Source organism: Sceloporus undulatus, chromosome 9 (assembly GCF_019175285.1).
Source record: "Sceloporus undulatus isolate JIND9_A2432 ecotype Alabama chromosome 9, SceUnd_v1.1, whole genome shotgun sequence".
In the NCBI taxonomy this organism is placed as follows: Eukaryota; Metazoa; Chordata; class Lepidosauria; order Squamata; family Phrynosomatidae; genus Sceloporus; species Sceloporus undulatus.
This window is the reverse complement of record NC_056530.1, coordinates 10,241,493-10,260,980: the sequence shown is the minus strand read 5'-3', so window position 1 is coordinate 10,260,980 and position 19,488 is coordinate 10,241,493.

Here is a 19,488-nt window from a genome sequence, read left to right as displayed (position 1 = left end):
TACTAAATGATTTATTTATAGCCCGCCCAATCACAGAGAATCCAGGAGTGTTGCAAAAACCACAGGAGGAACTTATTTGCTGAAGCAAAGCTTTATTGAAGAAAAGACACAGAGCAAGTGTTTTCTGGGACTAGCAGTTTCAAATCAAAGGAGAAGAGCAAAGACACATGCCTAAAAATGGTCACCAATTTGTTCTTACTCAGAGTCGAGAGACTGTTGGATGTGAAGGCAGATGGGAGAAAGGCAGAGGAGGAAAGGCCGCATCCCAAGGAAGAGGCCTCTGTTTGAACTGTCCCTTGATTCTCAATACAGACGGTACAGATAGCCTTGTAAAAACCGAAGCCACAAAGGAAGGTATAGCAAAGCAGCCTATGAAAGAAGTCTAAAGAACAAAGAGCTGGGTGTCAGGAAAGTGGAGCATTTCTTGATCCTGGGAACTTGGGAGGGTTGGATGAGGGATGCTCAGCCTTCCTGACATTGAGGTCCAGGGGATCATCATCGTAAATCCATGCGCCGTCTTGGTCTGTGGCCGGAGGTTCTGATAAGTGTTGAAGTTTTCTTCTTTCTGCATTGCAGGGTCTGTGGTTGGATGGATATCAAAAGGAACCAGAGGATTCAAAAAAAGGATGGAATGCTATTTTGGTTCGACCAGTAGAAGAGAATTTAGGAATAGTAATCTTGAGCTCAATATCTTCTGCAATGTCCGCAGCGTCAGCAAAATAATCTCCTCTTCGACTGACCAAACCATTGTAGACAGAAGAGGTAGAAGAGCGGACTAATGGGGGATAGCCAACTGGCATATAGTAAGACATCTTGGAGAGAAGAGGAGCACCTGAAAAGAGAGAGTGGGACTGTTAATGGAGAAGGTGGGATGCAAAGGAAGCCTTGGAGATCCAGTGGAAGTGAATCTTGATTCAAGGATCCCACTGGGGCTGAAGGAAGGACTTCATGCAGGGGGAAAAACCTGATTTAAACATAGTGGGAACAAGGCCCTTAACAAACCCTTCTTTCCTCATCTCTCTACAAACACACATTTGCAATTGAACACAGGCCTGGCTAAAGTATTTTTTTTTTTCAGGATTGCAGAATTCCCATTGAATGAAGGGAAGAGCTCAAAAGTTTCCTAAGGACTAAAAACCTTAAATACACACAATCATCTTATCTGAAGGATGTAGAAAGAGTGAGAGAGACAGAGGATCATACACACAAAGGTTAAATGAAGCATCCAGTAGGAATAGCCTCCTTTCTGCTCACTTACCGAGTTCTCAGAGGAGTCTTTGGAAGAAGTTGAGAGGAGCTCTTGGAAAAGGATTGACTCTGGCCTCCTTTTATCCAATGCAGGGGCACTGTGCCAGCTTCCTGCCCTCAGAGACTCTGAACAGGTCCTTCCACTCACTGACTGGGCAACCGGTGTCGCACCCCATGGCCACCCCATGTAATATTCAGCTTTGTAGATCATAATGATGTTTTCATGGCTTTTTACCCGGGAACATTATAGTCCTGCTTTGGAACTATTATTAACTCCCCTTGGTTGCCAAAATTCAAAGACGTTAGTCAGTAGTATCAGTATGCAGCGAGATCACCTTCGAGGCTAATGAAAGAAAGAAGCTTCCAGCAGGTGTTTTGCTAGACTTAAATCTTTTTCCTCAGATTCATTTAGAGAAATAGACTTGAGCCTACGAAGGTTCATGCTTCTCCAAGATCTCTCTTCATATGGGATGCTAAAGGCATTGTCACAGTTTTTAATTCATTCATAATGATAAGGGTTACATTTGTGTGTTAGAAAGTCTTTAGTAAGAGCTAGGAAAGACCTCTGTCTGGAAGGGTGAAGATGAACTGCCAGCTGGTCTTGGAAGGAACTATATGTGTATTAGGTGTATTAGGGTTGGAGAGACTACCTGAAAATGGTGTACTGGAGGCTCCCATTTTAACTCCAGAGGGATGCAACAGCAGCCAAACTATGCGGCATCTCTCTGGAATAAAAAGAACCTCCAAAAAGCAGGTTCTTTCTAAGACACCCAGCACTTGTCACCATTGGGGCGCCTGTGACATAAGCAACGCACAAGAACGTCTGTACACTGCACGGCGCTTACGTCAAGATGGCCGCCCCCATATGGATGGGAGACTGCCATTAGGCTGGTGCCATGGCATGTAAGGGTTCCAGAGTATGTGGTTGCTGCACGCTCCAGAACCCTAGTATTGTTGCACCTTTGAGACTAACTAAAGAAAGAAGTTTCCAGCAAGGGTTTTCCTAGACTTAGGCTTCAGATGCATTAAGAGGAATAGACTTCAGTCTATGAAAGTTCATGCTGCTGTCTTCTTTCATCTCCAAAGTGCTACAACATCTCTCTTCATACTGGATGCTAAAGGCATTGTCACACTTTTTAATTCATTCAAAATCATAAGGGAATATGAGCTGTCAGCTGGTCTTGGAAGGAGAAGGAACTTTATCTTTCTATGGGAATCAACAGACCACCCCAAAATGGTGGACTTGAGGCTCCCATTTTAACTCTAGAGGGACGGCACAGCAGCCAAACCGCCTGGCTTCCCTTCAGAATAAAAACAACCTGTGAAAATCAGGTTCTTTCTAAGGCACCAAGCGCACCTCACAAGTATGCCATTGGTGTGCCGTTGATGCAAGCAGTGTACAACAACGTCTGTATGCTACACATCACTTATGTCAAGATTGCGGCCCTGTATGGACAGGAGGCTGCTATTAGGCTGCTGCCATGGCATGCTAGGGCTCCGGAGAATGTGGTTGCTCCACGCTCCAGAAACCTAGTATTGGCGATGGCACATCCCTTTTAGCCCGTCTGTCCTGGGGCTATAATTCTATAATGATACTTAGAGAACCATCAGCCAGACACTGTTTGAGGAAGGATGTCCTCTTCTGTTGAGTGTTAGGAAGGCCAGGTTAGGATTTCTCTCTCCCTATACATATTGGAGGCCGAAATATTCTAAAGGCACTAGAGCCTGTCCAATGTAAGAAGCTAAGACCACCAGCAAATACCACTGTTGTGAGCTATGTTTCATAGGAAGGGACTGGTGGATGCCCTGCCTAAGCTGATGGCAGCCGGCGATTTGGAGGCTATTTAGTAAGCAATAATCCCTGCCTCTATCCTTCTGGGATGCTGGAGCCAGTTTAAAATGGTGAGCAATAAGGTCCTCAGTTAGGAGGAATCCTCATGTATTTCTTCATATTTTGTAGAGGTATTGGGTTTAGTCTGTTCCTGTATGTAGGTTCCTTCAAGTCAACTGTCAATTTATGGTGACCCTATTTAATATATTGAGTTTTCTTAGCCAAAGAATACTCTGGGTAAATTAGTTGTTTGGCTACTTGAAGTAGAGTTTCAATCCGTTCCTCTGCATCCCATCCATTACTAGCAGCAGACACTGAGTTCTTGGCAAGATTTATTCAGAGAAGGTTAGCCATTGCTTAATTATGAGGCTGAGATTGTGTGACTTGCCCAAGGGAATTGAATCCTAGGAAGTTAACACACAGCTATAAAATGCAGCTTACCTCTGCTGAATTCAATTCTAATTCAGGATGTATCCTGATATTATCACACACGTTTTGCTGCCAACGCTGCCGGCTGCGTAAATACCAAGTAATCTCTAGCTAGAATACAAGCTCAACCGTCCTCTTTTCAAAAGAGGGGAACTCCTGGTTTTGCAAACCATTTACAGACATGAAGGGTCTCATTTGAGCAGAATATGGATACCTTTTGTCCATTCCTCTCTGAACAACTGGATTGTAAATTCACCTTTTGCAAGTTCTTTGGGTACTGATATTTCATTACTTGTAAATCCTTGTGTTATTTCCTCTGAAAGCAAACCCACTGAAAGGTGAGATAAAAATTATCTCTGATCTCTAAAATAAGAAACAAGTGAAAAACACAAGGAGATGTATGTGTCCATTTTCCAGATCTCTCCTGACATTTTGCATATCCCTGTTCCGAATCCCTCCCCAACATAAGATTATGGCAGATAGGAATCCAGAGGCTGATGGTGTAGATTTGGCCAAGAAGAATAAAAACCACAAGACGAACTTATTTGCTGAAGCAAAGCTTTATTGAAGAAAAGACACAGAGCAAGTGTTTTCTGGCACTAGCAGTTTCAAATCAAAGGAGAAAAGCAAAAACATATACCTAGAAATGATCATCAATTTGTTCTTACTCATAGTCTTGAGGCTGTTGGATGTGAAGGCAGATGGGGAGAAAGGCAGAGTGGAAAAGGCCGCTTCCCAAGGAAGAGGCCTCTGTTTGAACTGTCCCTTGATTCTCAATATCCAGATAGCCTTGTAAAATGTGAAGCCAGAAAGGAAAGTATAGCAAAGCAGCCTAGGAAAGAGGTCTAAAGAATAAAGAGTAGGTAGAGCTGGGTGTCAGGAAAGTGGAGCATTTCTTGATCCTGGAAACTTGGGAGGGTTGGAAGAGGGATGCTCAGCTTTCCTGCCATTCAGATCCAGGGGATCATCAGTCATAAATCCATGCGCCATCTTGGTCTGTGGCTGGGGTTTCTGATAAGTGTTGAAATTTCCTTCTTTCTCCTTTGCAGGGTCTGCCGTTGGATGGATATCAAAAGGGACCAGAGGGTCTATGAAAAGGATTGACTATTCTGTGTCCATCCATAAGAAGAAATTGTTGAATAATGACCTCCAAAGCTGATTCTGGAGCATATATAAAGGAATCAAGGAGATTGGTGCCTGACTGTAGGACTCTTCCCAATGACTGTCCTCCATGAATGTTTCCGCCATTGTAGAGAGAAGAGCTATAAGAGCACCATGGTATTATGTGTGATGGGGGATAGCCGAATGGCATATAGTAGGACATCTTGGAGAGATGAGGAGCACCTGAAATGAGAGAGTGGGACTGTTAATGGAGAAGGTGGGATTCAAAGGAAGCCTTGGAGATCCTGCGGAAGTGAATCTTGATTCAAGGGTCCCATTGAGGCTGAAGGAAGGACTTCCTGCCTGGAAAAAAACCCACCTAAAACTTAACTGGGAATGACTGGTTTGAGCCGGAGTCCAATGTTCTGTGGAGAAATATAACATTTGTTATAGAAACCATTTTCCCACCAAAACTGTGAATTAACATTTTGCACGCAGCATAACCCCTTGTCCTTACAATGTCACCTGTTCCCTGAAAAGCCTGAAGAGTGGTGTAGCCTTTTTCCAAGGAGGAAGAACACCAGGCAGTAGCTGCAAAAAGGAGCATTTCTTCCAAGACAAGTAGTTTTACATGTCTCTGTATTGCTTCGAAGATTTGAATGGAAATGGTGACTGTATCCTCGAAAAGGAGGCTGCATTGTTTCAGGGCTTGTTCTGAACACCTTTATATTCTACAGAAATGGAGGATGCCAGAGGTTACAGAAGGGCTCTTTGCTCATTCGAGTTCATTTCTTTGTCTTCTTCTTATGGACTTCATGCTGGCTTAGAGTCAGGAAAACCATGAAAACCAAGAGGGACCCTGGTTGGATTTCCAGAGTTCAGTTGAAGAGATGGAGAGAGCATTTCTAGAAGTGATGAAGTGAATTAAAATTACATCAAATGAAACCCTGTCGCCTCTTTTCTGGTTTTGGACATCCCACATTTCACTAACTATAGGCACATTGGATTACAGGGAACTTAGTTTTATTCTACATAGTGTACATCTACAGCACTATATAAGGAAAGCATAGTAATAGTAATAATAATAATAATAATAATAATAATAATAATAATAATAATAATAATTGCAAGGGTTGTTTTACACATTTCTATGTTATGTTGAACCTTTGAATGGAAATGGTGGCTCAGAATAATCCCAACTATGAAACGCAAGTAATTGCCTTGGAACAAATGAAATCCATGGTTTGACCTGTGTCCGCATTGGAATCAATGAGAGATTAGTTATATGTGTCTTTCAAATTACTTTCATTTCAAGAGCCTAGTCTAAGCAGATTTAATACTTACTTTAAGCAACACAAACAAACCAGTTCAAGGAAAAATCATTTTCTAGTCCAAAAAATGATCCTCTGAATGCAAAATATAAAAAGAGGTCTCTGGAGAAAGAGGCAAAACCAAGGTATCAATTCTTACCATAGTTAGACACTTAAGGAATGTGATCTTTAGAAATTCTCATTCAAAATACTACAATATACATCCCTTGTAATGTACAGAACTTACTCCATTTTGTAGTACTTTGGATATTGGAGTAATACCCTGGCATTGCAAATACACTTGGCTCTAGTTTCTCAGACGGGACGGAATCTTTGCAGAAGCTGGATTTAGACAAAAATAACCCCTCTCCCTGAAAAAGTATGATGGGGGGAACTCAAAACTTTCCTAAGGACTAAACAAAATGCCATGTGTTATAAATGCAGAAAATCATCTTACCTGAAGGATGTTTTTTAAAAAGGGAGAGGTAGGGATGAAGGGAGTGAAAGAGAGAGAGAGAGAGAGAGAGAGAGAGAGAGAGAGAGAGAGTTCAAATGAAGAACCAGTAGGAATACCTTTCTTTCTGCTCACTTACTGTGTTCTCAGAGGCATCTTTGGAAGAAGTCAAGAGGAGCTCTTGGAAAAGGCTTGACTCTGGTCTCCTTTTATACAATTCGGGGGGACTGTGCCATCCTCCTGCCCTCAGAGATGCTCTGAACAGGTCCTTCCACTCTCCGACTGGGCAACCAGTGTCGCACCCCATGGCCACCTTATGTAATATTCAGCTTCGTAGATCATAGTGATGTGTTATTCGCTTTTTATTGGGAACATTATAGTCCTTCTTTAGAACCATTATTAACTCCCCTTGGTTGCCAAAATTCAAAGATGTGAGTCAGTAGAATCAGTATCTAGAGAGATCAACTTTGAGTCAAACTAAAGAATGAAAAAGTTTCAGCAGGTTGTTTTCATATATTGACGGAGGCCTCAGATTTGCAATTAGCATAGATAGACTTAAGTCTGCGAAAAGTTCGCTGCCTCGACCCCTCTTTCAATCTCAAAGGTGGCCTACCAAGATCTATCTCACATACGGGATTGCTAAAGCGCCATTTTCATGCAATATAATTTAATTCATGGCATTCATGATAAGTATACATTTGTGTAAGAAAGTTACGGTAGTACGAGACCTAGGAAAGACCTCTGTCTTGAAGGGTGAGGATGACGGCCTGCCAGCTGTATTGGAAGGAACTTTATTACTTTCTATAGGACATCACACAGAACAACCTGAAATAGGGAGGACTTTAGGAGGCTCCCATTTTGAACTCGGCAGGAGGACGTCGCAGAAGGCCAAACTGCATGCAGTCGAATACCTCCGAATAATAAAACTAATCATGTTGAAAAGGCGGTTTTTTGAAAAGCATATTATATAGAAGCACAACCCCACCAGTGTGACCATTAGCGTGCGCAGTGATGATCAGCAGGATGTGCTCCCAAGACAATTTGTTTTACCCGTACTCTTTATTGTTTAGAACATTTGGAATGGAACATGTGGCTGGTTTTAGCCTCTAAAAGAGAGGCTGTATTGTTGTCGGGGCTTGTGCCGAAACATCTTTATATATATACAGACAATGATGGAGGATGCCAGGGGTTTTACCGAATGGCTTGTTTGCTCATTTACCAGTGTCATTTCTTCCTGTTGCACTCTGCTCTCTGTCTTCTCTTTAATGGACTTCATGTCTTGGACTTAGAGTCAGGAAAAACCATGTGAAAACCAAGAGGGACAACTGGAGGAATTGCCCCCAGAGTTCAAATTGACAGGAATGGAGGAGGAAAGGACAGCTAAGTCGAGCAGTAAAAGCTTCTCGCACCGAAGGTCGATCACTGTCCACGGTCAGATGCACTCCTTCATTATTTTGGGATTCGGTTGGGCAGTACGCTGCTTTAGGCAATTGCTATATGGCCACAAGCCAGCTCTATTTATGCGGAAAATTGTTCACAAAACATGTGTGCCTTTGAGAGAAAGAATTGCAACAGTCTGGCGTCCTACTCCTTTTCAGAGTTGTTTGTAAGGAAGAACCAGCATTTCATCTCCAAATCTGGACTAAGAGGCAAAAACCAAGGTATCTATTTGTCACACTATACTGGGACACACTTAAGCGAACTTTGATCTTCTGAAAATTACTCATACAAAATTACTAACACTATACAATCCCTTGGATGCGCAATGCTGCAGGAATTTGGAGTGATTACCTTTGGACAGATCTTAAGTAACATTAGGCATTAGGACTGTACTTAACCCATTGTATTGTTTTACAATGCTGTATGTGATGGAACACTGTGGGGAAGGGGAACACGGTTCGGCATCATGGGCACAAGTGACTGTGGGACTGGGGTCTATTCTGCTCTTCCTGAAAATCCCTATCCCTCACATTGTTGTGAGGTCGAGTGAGTTGACAAACGAACAAATGTTTTTCTTCCTCGCTCATGATTACTTGATGAGAATTTTTTACAAGGAATATTCGCTTTCCAACAAGCCCAACTTTTCAAACAGGCGATTTTGGTCTCGCTTCCTTTCAAGCAGTCTAGAGAAGGTACTTAGTTTTCACAGATTGGCCTGGCAATGCACAATAGAAAAGTCGAACATTTACGCTCATTACTTTTGCAATTTCATCAAACTCACATTATCCATGTCAAACAGGCAAGTTTAGCAGATGCTTAACAGAACATTCTATTCTTCTGATTGAAATAAACCTGAAAGGCACACACACAACAAAAAACTCAATCTCAACAAATAAACTTTGCTTGAAGCCCCAGCAAAAGTATATGTAGAGTTGAGGGGACCCTCAAGTACCATTCAGTCCACACCCCCTTCTGCTATAAGTAATTACATAGGCTGATACATGGGATCCCTGGACGTAGTCGTACCCCGTCACATCAGGATGACACTGGAAGATGGGACAAACGAGGTTTTCTGGCATAAAGAGAGTTTTGCCATGGGATGCCCCTGAAGTGTGAGACAGTGTGACCTCCAGATGGAGAAGGGGGTGGGGTGAGGTGCCAAATGGCAATGCTCTTCTGCCAAGCAGGAAATTCTCCAGAAGAGACAGAGTGGGGTGCAATGGCAGGAATTTGCCTCCTGGATAAAAAACCTAGCATTCGAAGGGATTCCCAAGGGGTCTCCAACTCCCCCTTCTACCATTAAGGAATACTTAGGATTATAGGGTTGGAGTTGAAGCTGAGAGCCTGTGGGACGTGCCTCCAGTCACCCAAGTGGATTCTATGGTGAACTGGGAGGGCTAGCGTGTCAATCCCAGCTCAGCCATGTAAATCCAGAGGGTGACATTGGGTAAGTCCACCTCTCCTCATGGATATATTCTGCATTCTCCTTGCCATATAATATAATAATATAATAATAATATAATATAATAATAATTTCATGATGGTTTGCTTTAGCATCACCATGAGAGAGGTGCTAGGTTTATCCATGGCATAATTCCAGCCATTGCACCACCCACCTTTTTCTCTTTTGTGGGGTCAACTCTCTCCGCCTCAGAGGCAAGGCATGGCCAACCCTCCTCTGCCACCTCTCCCATGTTGGTGATGCTAAGGTATGCAATAATAAGATAATAGTATTGTCAAGGATAGGGCAGCTGAAGGTCCCTTCTCTTCACTTCAGTCGGAAATGTGCAAAATTCAAAATTCTACTCAGTGACGAGAAGTGCTCAGAATTTCTTCTCTTTAAATGCTTTTGAAATTTCGAATAATAGGTATTTTTACCAGTTTTCGAATTTTGACAGGATATACTTTACCTCAGTAATGGCTACTTTTGAAGTAGCTGTAAGGAAATTATGGTGGGAACCCCATTGGGACCTTCTCAAGGTCCAATGCAGATGGTTCCTGGCGTGGCAGGATCATTTTGCAAGGATCCAGAGAGGTCTCTTCTCCCTTTTGGGAGAACCATTGGGACAGTGGCACCAAAGCTTCATAATCTCCGGGGCATGCTAATATTATTTAGTGATGATGGCTGCTTTAATAATAGCCTAGCTAGGCTTGTATTCAGTCAAGAACATCAGCTAAATAATAGCAGGGCTCCTCACATGGGACTGAAATACTCTTCATGTCTTCCTTATCAAAGCATAAAATAATCACAGAGTTCCAAAGTATATTTTTGGCTGAGTAAGTCAAAGGTAAATAATTTTGCAGAAGACGTTTGCCTTCACAGACAAAATTAAACTTAAATACACGAGACAGCTGACAAAACTTTAATTGTGACTATTAATAATAAGCATCTTCCCCTGTTCTTTGAAAGGCTTCAGGAAACCATGGATGAGTAAGAAGTAGCTGGGATTGAAACCTTTAAAGGGCTATTGGAAAATATTGGGATTTGGCCAAACATCTTATCCAACCCGTTCCTATTTTATCTCTAGCCATGTAATGCAGCAAGTTCTGTATCGGTGTTTAGGTTTCCATATAGCAACCCTAAGGGCTTGAAAGAGGGTCCCAGAATGGAAGGTCAGCCAAAATAGTGTGACTAAATAATAATGGTTATGCACAACCTATATTTGTAATGTTCTACATGGGAAATATAGCGCTCATTATACAGTTGATTAGTTATATGACATTCATTACAAAATTCACCCCAAAAACCCTTCCGCCCATTTCCTCCCGTCAATTCTTAGTAGCAAAGCTAGTGTGATTTTACATCTCTTTTGGGATTTAATCCCCAATTATGACCAAATTTACATTCTTCTACCTCTCCAGAAATGTCTTTTCCGTTATTATTTAGTCTCTGTTCGTCAAAGTCATGTTTGAGGCCTCTTTCGACCAGTTCCTTTATTACTACCGATCGTGATTACTTGTAACTAACATAAATAAAGAACAAATGATATAACTATTACTATGGATATAGTGCTATATAACAGCTATAGAACATTCTCCTTTATTATCGTCGGTCTTCAGACCTTTGTCAGATTACAATCTCATAGTTGGTTGATTGTATCTTATACCTTATGTCTGTTTATCATAGGAACGTATACAGTCTAATTGTCTTTCTCATAATAGCTTAATATCGTGTTCCAGTCCTCTTCCCATTTTTTAATTGATTCATTTTTAATAAGGCAGGTCAGGTTATCTGTTTAAATGTTATTTTCTCTGCACAAAATGCTACTTCTCAAATACACTATGCTCAGTTTTTGTAGGAATGAAACAACACGTGACTTTTGTGCAGAATATGCCATCAGTTACATTATTTTCAGCAGAGAAAGCATAGCCTCCGTGACAAATCTATTTGTCGATGGATTATCGTTGTCTAAGACAGTGGTTTGAGTGTTGGACTAGGACTTTGGAGACCAGGGTTCAATTCCCAGCTCAAGCATGAAACCCATTGAAAGCCTTGGGCATGTCGCATGTTCTCAGCCTCAGGGGATGGCAATGGCAAACCTCCTCTTCACTTTGCCAAGAAACCCCCATGATAGGTTTGCCTTAGGAATGGTTTCCTGGTGCACAACAATTAACTTTAGATGCGGTATTTGCGGATGGTCTCCCTTCCAAGTACTAATCACAGCTGACCTTTCTTAGCTTCCTAGATTGGCCTGACTCTAGTGCCTCTATATCTCTGGCTGATGGGTCTCTAGGCTCCATCATAGAATCATAGAATCATGAAGTTCCTTCAAATACCAGCTGGCAGCTCATCTTCACCCTTCCAGACAGAGGTCTTTTCTTGCTCTCCTTACAGATTTTCTAACACAAATGTGACACTTATCATTATATAATGAAATTCAACACGGAGAAATGTAAGGTACTGCACTTAGAGCGGAAAAATGAAATGCACAGATATAGGATTATGGGAGACACCTGGCTGAGTGAAACTACGTGTGAAAGGGATCTGGGAGTCCAAGTAGACCACAAGTTGAACATGAGTCAACAGTGCAATGCAGCAGCTAAAAAGGCCAATGCAATTTTAGGCTGCATCAATAAAAGTATAGTGTCTAGATCAAGAGAGGTAATAGTGTCACTATATTCTGCTTAGATCAGGCCCCATCTGGAATATTGTGTCCAGTTCTGGGTGCCAAAGTTTAAAATCGATGTTGAGAAATTGGAGCCATATGTCCAAAGGAGGGCGACTAAAATGGTGAAGGGTCTGGAAACCATGTCTTATGAGGAACGACTTAGGGAACTGGGGATGTTTAACCTAGAGAAGAGAAGGTTAAGGGGTGATGTGATAGCCCTGTTTAAATACTTGAAGGGATGCCATATTGAGGAGGAAGCAAGCTTGTTTTCTGCTGCTCCAGAGAATAGGACCCGGAGCAATAGATGCAAGCTGCAGGAAAAGAGATTCCACCCAAACATTAGAAGGAACTTCCTGAGAGTAAGGGCTGTTCAACAGAGGAACACACTCCTTCCTCAGAGTGTAGTGGAATCTCCTTCCTTGGAGGTCTTTAAACAGAGGCTGGATGGCCATCTGTCAGGGATGCATTGATTTGGATTTCCTGCATGGCAGAAATTGGTTGGACTGGATGGCCCTTGCGGTCTCTTCCAACTCTTCAATTCTATGATAATATGATTCTATGATTCTAAAACGTGTGGCAATGCCTTTCACACCCAGTATGTAGAGAGCTGTTGTAGCACCTTTGAGATGAAAGAAACTAGCAGCATGAACTTTTGTAGACTTAAGGGCCTGTACAGATGGGAGGAAAGGGGCGGACTCCCCCAGATTGTGGCAGCGCCAACCAAACAGTGCAGCAACAATGCGCTGTGAAAAAGGAGCCATGAAACACTGATCCTTTCTCCATCGCTTTTGACCTACCATTAGCACCGTGGAGCAGTGTGGTGATGTCCCTTGTGTGCTGTGCCATTTGGACATGAGGCATGTCATCGGTGCATGAGGCATGGCCCCAGGACAGCACAATAAGGGTTGGGAGTGTGGGCACACTCCGCTCTCCTGAGACCTAATATTGACCCCAGGCCGGCACATAGCGCAAGTCTGTGCCAGGCCTATGTCTATTCCTTTAAATGCATCTGAGGAAGTAAGAGTTAAGTCTACAAAAACAACTGCTGGAAACCTCTGCCTTTCTTTAGTCTCAAAGGTGCTACAAGATCTCTCTACATACCAATCCTACAGACTAATATCTTTGAATTTTGGCAAACAAAGAGAGTTAATAATAGTATCAAAAAAGGACTATAATGTTCCCAGGTAAAAAGACATGCATATATCATTATGATCCACAGAGTCAAAAATTACATGGGGTGGCCATGGGGTGCGACACGAGTGGAAGGACCTGTTCGGAGAGTCTCTGAGGGCAGGAGGCTGGCAAAGTCCCCCCGAATGGTATAAAAGGAGACCAGAGTCAAGCCTTTTCGAAGAGCTCCTCTCGACTTCTTCCAAAGACTCCTCTGAGAACTCGGTAAGTGAGCAGAAAGAAGGCTATTCCTACTGGATGCTTCATTTCAACATTATTATTATTATTATTATTATTATTATTATTATTATTATTATTATTATGCTTTATTTATATAGAGCTCTAGATACTTTGTGTGTATGCTGCTCTCTCTCTTTCTCTCACTCTTTTTACATCCTTCAGTTAAAACGATTTTCTGCATTTTAAAGACATGGCAATGTTTCAAGTCCTTAGGAACATTTTGAGTTCGTCTCCTCATTCAATGGGAATTCTGGAATCCTGAAAAAATACTTTAGGCAGGCCTGTGTTCAGTGGCAAATGTGTGTTTGTAGAGATATGAGGAAAGAAGGGTTTCATAAGGAGGACTTAGTTGTCCTCTTCTGGGGAAGATCTTTGAGCTAAGAGTCCAATATTTGGAGATGAGAAGCTGGTTTATCCTTACAACTCTGGAAAGGGAAGACCCCAGGTTTGCAATGTTTCTGCCTTGGAAAGTCGTAACCTTTCAGGGCAAGGGCTATTTTGCTTGATTTAGCTATCATTTCCTTTACTATTTGCTTTAGTATTTGCTCTGAGTAAAACCCTTTCTGCTAAAAGAATAAACCCACAACAATCTGAGGATTGGATTTAGGGAGAGAAGAATAGACTCTGATCCCAGTCATTTCCCTGGATGCCTACCCATTTCCCCCTCAGTTTCCATCACATACACATTGTAAAAATACAGTCAAATGTACTTAACATGCCAAGGTATCACTCCAATCTTGGACATAGCATTAAAAGGGATGTATAGTGTAGGATTGTGTATGAGAATGATCAAATTTCTTCAATGGCCAGATATATTACAAATTGATACCTTGGTTTTGCCTCTTTGTCCAGATTTAGAGATGAAAGGCTGGTTCTTCCTTACAACGCTGAAAAGAGAGGACGCCAGGTTTGCAATCTTTCTCTTAAAGGCACACGTTGTGAACAATTCTCTGCATAAACACAGCTTGTGGCATAGCTATGCTAAAGCAGTCTGCCAACGAATCCCAAAATATGAAAGAGTGCCTCTCCCTTGGAAAGTGATCACCTTTCAGTGAAAGAGCTGTACTGCTTGACTTAGCTGTCCTTTCCTCCATCCCTTCAATTGAACTCTGGCAATCCAACCAGGGTCCCTCTTGGTTTTCATTGTTTTCCAGACTCTAAGCCAGTATGGATTTCAGAAAGAGAGGACAGAGTGCAAAGAAATAAACTAGAATGAACAAACAGCCCTTCTGTAACCTCTGGCATCCTCCATTTCTGTAGAATATAAAGGTGTTCAGAACAAGCCCCCAAAGAATGCAGCCTCTTTTTAGAGGTTACAGCCACCATTTCCATTCAAATGTTCTAAACAATGCAGAGACATGTAAAACAACTTGTCTTGGAAGAAATGCTCCTTTTTTGCAGCTAGTGCCTGGTGTTCTTCCCTTTGAAATAAGGCTACCCTTCTCTTCAGACTTTTCAGGAAACAGATCATGTTGCAAGGACAAGTGAATATGCTGCGTGCAAAATGTTAATACACAGTTTTGGTGGGGAAATGGTTGGAGAACATTAATGCCAACCACCGCCTTTTTCTAACAATGTTATATTTCTCCACAGAACATTGGAAGTGAGTCCAGGCCCAACCAGTCATTTCCAGTTAACTTTTGCAAGTTTTTCCCCCAGGCATGAAGTCCTTCCTTCAGCCCCAGTGGGATCCTTGAATCAAGATTCATTTCCACAGGATTTCCAAGGTTTCCTTTGAATCCTACCTTCTCCATTAATAGTCCCACTCTCTCATTTCAGGTGCTCCTCATCTCTCCAAGATGTCCTACTGTATGCCAGTCAACTATAACCCATTAAGCTACATAGCACCCTTCTTCCCATTCCTCTCCCCTTGCTCTTCTCTCTACAATGGTTTGATCTATCAAGAAGGAGAAACAGTGTTTGATGGTGCAGAGAAACTGCTTAACATGGTCATCTATGAAGGCTGAAGGAGATTTTTGCTTCTCATTTCTCTTATATTGGTTGATTGAAAATATCATTCCGTCCTTTATTTAGACCCTCTGGTCCCTTTTGATATCTATCCAACCGCAGACCCTGCAACACAGAAAGAAGGAAACTTCAACACTTAGCGAAACCCCCGGCCACAGACCAAGACGGCACATGGATTTACGATGATGATCTCCTGGACCTGAATGTCAGGAAAGCTGAGCATCCTTCATCCAACCCTCCCAAGTTCCCAGGATAAAGAAATGCTCCACTTTCCTGACACCCAGCTCTACCTACTCTTTATTTTTTAGACCTCTTCTCTAGGCTGCTTTGTGACACTTTCCTTTCTGGCTTCGCTTTTCACAAGGCTATCTGGACCGTCTGTATTGAGAATCAAGGGACAGTTCAAACATTGGCCTCTTCCTTGGGATGCGGCCTTTTCCTCCTCTGCCTTACTCCCCATCTGCCTTCACATCCAACAGTCTCTGGACTATGAGTAAGAACAAATTGGTGACCATTTGTAGGCATATATTTTTGCTTTTCTCCTTTGATTTGAAACTGCTAGCCCCAGAAAACACTTGCTCTGTGTCTTTTCTTCAATAAAGCTTTGCTTCAGCAAATAATTTTCTCTTGTGGTTTTTACTCTTCTTGGCCAAACCTACACCATCAGCATCTGGATTCCTATCTGCCATGATCTTATGTTGGGGAGGGATTTGGAACAGGGATATGCAAAATGTATGGAGAGATCTTTAAAATGTACAGATACATCTCCTTGTGTTTTTCACTTGTTTTTTTCCCCGAGATCAGGGATAATTTTCATCTCACCTTTCAGTTGTGAGAATTGCGTATTCTAACAACAACTATTGTAAGAAACAAAAATTTATTATAATACACTGGATCACGTTTTTGCTAAATCTGAAGGACTCCCAATAGAAACCACATTTTAAAACCCCAGACCCCTCCCCTTTCCTCCTGTTCCCCCCCAAATAGCCAACCCCCCTTTCCCCCTTCATCCCAGAGAAAGGAATTCTACATCAAAGCTGCCCTAGCGACAGCGCCATTTGGTTCCTAAGCTCCTCTGTCCTGAGAAATCTATGGATGCCGGAATAGAGGGTGTCTGTTAACCATCACTCCATCATAAAACTGCCTGAATGGCCCCAATTGCTTGCTGCTCTCAGCTGACAGTTCCTGATATGTGATCATCCGCAGCATATCCCATGGTGGCCGCAACTCCTTCCCAGAATGCCTTTCCCTGAGAGAATTAAATGCAAGTGTTGTTGGTCTAATCCCCATCATGTCTATCAACCTATCTATATCACTGTCTCTCTATATACTATATATGTGTTTACATATCTATATCTCTATCTACCTATGTAACGCCATATATGTGTGTGTGAGAGCTTGCTCACTGGCCTCCCTTCTGCAACCTCCCTCGTGTCTATAACTATCCCTAATCATCTCCCTAACCCCTACAATCCTTATGGCAGAATACACCCTGAATCCCTGCATGAAGGTAGATTCTGACAGTGGGGTTGCCTTCAGAGGAAATAAAAAGGAGGATTTGCATGTAATGAAAGTATCAGTACCCATCAGTTTAGGCAGCGCATACACCAGTCCCTTCCTATGAAATATAGCTCACAATAGTGGTATTTGCTGGTGGTCTTAGCTTCCTAGATTGTAGAGGCTCTAGTGCCTCTAGAACATTTTGGCCTCCAATATGTAGAGGGATTGAGAAATCCTAACCTGGCCTTCCTAACACTCAACAGAAGTGGATCTGGCTTGTGATTAAGTTTCATTCAAGAATCATGGGCCCGAGACAGACAGTCGCCACCAATACTAGGGTTCCGGATCATGCACCAACCGCCCGCTCCAGAACCATAGCATGTCATGGCAGCAGCCTAATGGCAGACTCCTGTCCATAAGGGGCCTGCCATCTTGATGTAAGCGATGCATAGCGTACAGACGTTGTTGCGCGTTGCTTATGTCTTCAGTGCGCCATAGGATTTAGGGAGAGCAGAACAGACTCTAGTCCCAGTCATTTACCCAGATGCCTACCCATTTCCCCCTTAGTTTCCATCACATACACATTGTAAAAATACAATGTTAATGTACTTAAGATGTCAAGGTAACACTCCAATCCTGCACAGTGCATTCCAAGGAATGTATAATGTCATATTATGTATGAGAATTCTCAAAGATCAAATTCCTTAAGTGTCCAGATTGTCAGAATCCACCTTCAGTCAGGCATTCAGGGTGTCTTCTGCCAGATAGATAGATAGATAGATAGACCGACAGATAGATAGATAGATAGATAGATAGATAGATAGATAGATAGATAGGTAGGTAGAATCCATCTTCAGTCAGGCATTCAGGGTGTCTTCTGCCAGATAGATAGATAGATAGGATGGTAAATAGATAGATGATAGATAGATAGATAGATAGATAGATAGATAGATAGATAGACCGACAGATAGATAGGTAGAATCCACCTTCAGTCAGGCATTCAGGGTGTATTATGCCAGATAGATAGATAGATAGACAGATAGACAGTAATGTTGAGAAGAGTGGGGGATGCCGCCATGGGGACTAAGCCGGATGGTCACGTAGGGCATGGCAGTAGGCAGTTTTATGAGGGGTTATTGGGAATCTGAAACCAAAACTGTATACAGCCTTAGATCTCTACTTGATAGAAGCGCCAGGAACCAAATGATCAACCCCCCCCCCCCTTCCTTCCCTCCTACAGATCAAAGAGAGGGATTCTACATCAAAGGCAGAAAAGCTGGGAACCAACTCAAAGGGAGGGGTTGGGGGAATTTTAAGGTTCTGACTCCATTTGGGACCCTCAGTTTTGGCAAAGACGTGGCAAGCATACTTCCTTCCAATTCCTTCAATAAATTTTCTGTATCATCTGAAGTTTGTTGTGGATTTTTGGTCAGAGTATTTCCATAGTCTCACAGTGATATGTTAAAAAGAAATACCTTGGTTTTGCTGTAAGGAAATGTGTGAATGTGTATGAAAGGCACTGCTGGAGCAAACAAAATGGAGAATGCGCAAAGCATGATATGGGAGTTACCTGGCAAGTGAAGGAGGATTTTTGAACCTGCTGGTGAGGTGATGGCACATCTAAGAAAACCAAGATGTAGCTGCCAAGAGTTATCTATAAGGAAAGGACATTCCATCCAAGGGTTGCTACGAACTGCAAGAAGTTACAGAATGTTTGGCCATGGACTGATAAGAGGAGAAACGTAGAGAACTCATCAATCAAGGGCATTTCTGTCCAAGGGCCAAAGGGCGGTGGACATTGGATGTAGAGAAGCAGAAAGCCTTAAACGAGAGAGCTTTCCAAACCAGAGGTATGCTCCTGGATCCACGGAAACAGGGCTCCCACTTCATGAAGACGCCTTCAATGAAGTGCCATCTGTGTGTGAGTATTGTGTGAATGGTGTGTGTGAGAGCTCTCTTGGTACTTGTATTTGTCTATGTCTGTGTATTCCAATAAATGTTACATGCATAGTGTCTAAAACCAAATTTGGTGTCTCTTTGTCTATGTCAGCTCTGCTGTGAATAAGTCTACTGGGAGGGAGATTTCTACTACATGCTCTCAGGTTAAACATGTTGCCCTTAAGATCTGGGCATAACATTGCCTCTTAGTCCAGAGTTGGAGATGAAATGCTGGTTCATCCTTACAGAAAAGGGTGCGGCACAGTTTTGCAATCTTTCTCTTAAAGGCACACGATGTGAACAATTTTCCCCATAAATGCTGCTTGTGGCATAGCTATGCTAAAGCATTCTGCCAACGAATCCCAAAATATGAAGGAGTGCATCTGCCTTGGAAAGAAATCACCTTTCGGTGCAAGAGCTGTACTGCCATTTCCTGCATCCCTTCAATTGATCTCTGGCAATCCAACCAGGGTCCCTCTTGGTTTTCATGGTTTTCCGGACTCTAAGCCAGCATGAAGTCCACAAAGAGAAGAAAGAGTATCAAGAAATGAACTAGAATGAGCAAACAGCCATTCTGTAAACTCTGCCATCCTCCACTTCTGTAGAATATAAAGGTGTTCAGAACAAGCCCCCAAAGAATGTAGCCTCCTTTTAGAGGCTACAGCCACCATTTCCATTCAAATGTTCTATACAATAAAGAGACAGGTAAAACAACTTGTCTTGAGAGCACCTTGCTTACATCACTGGTGC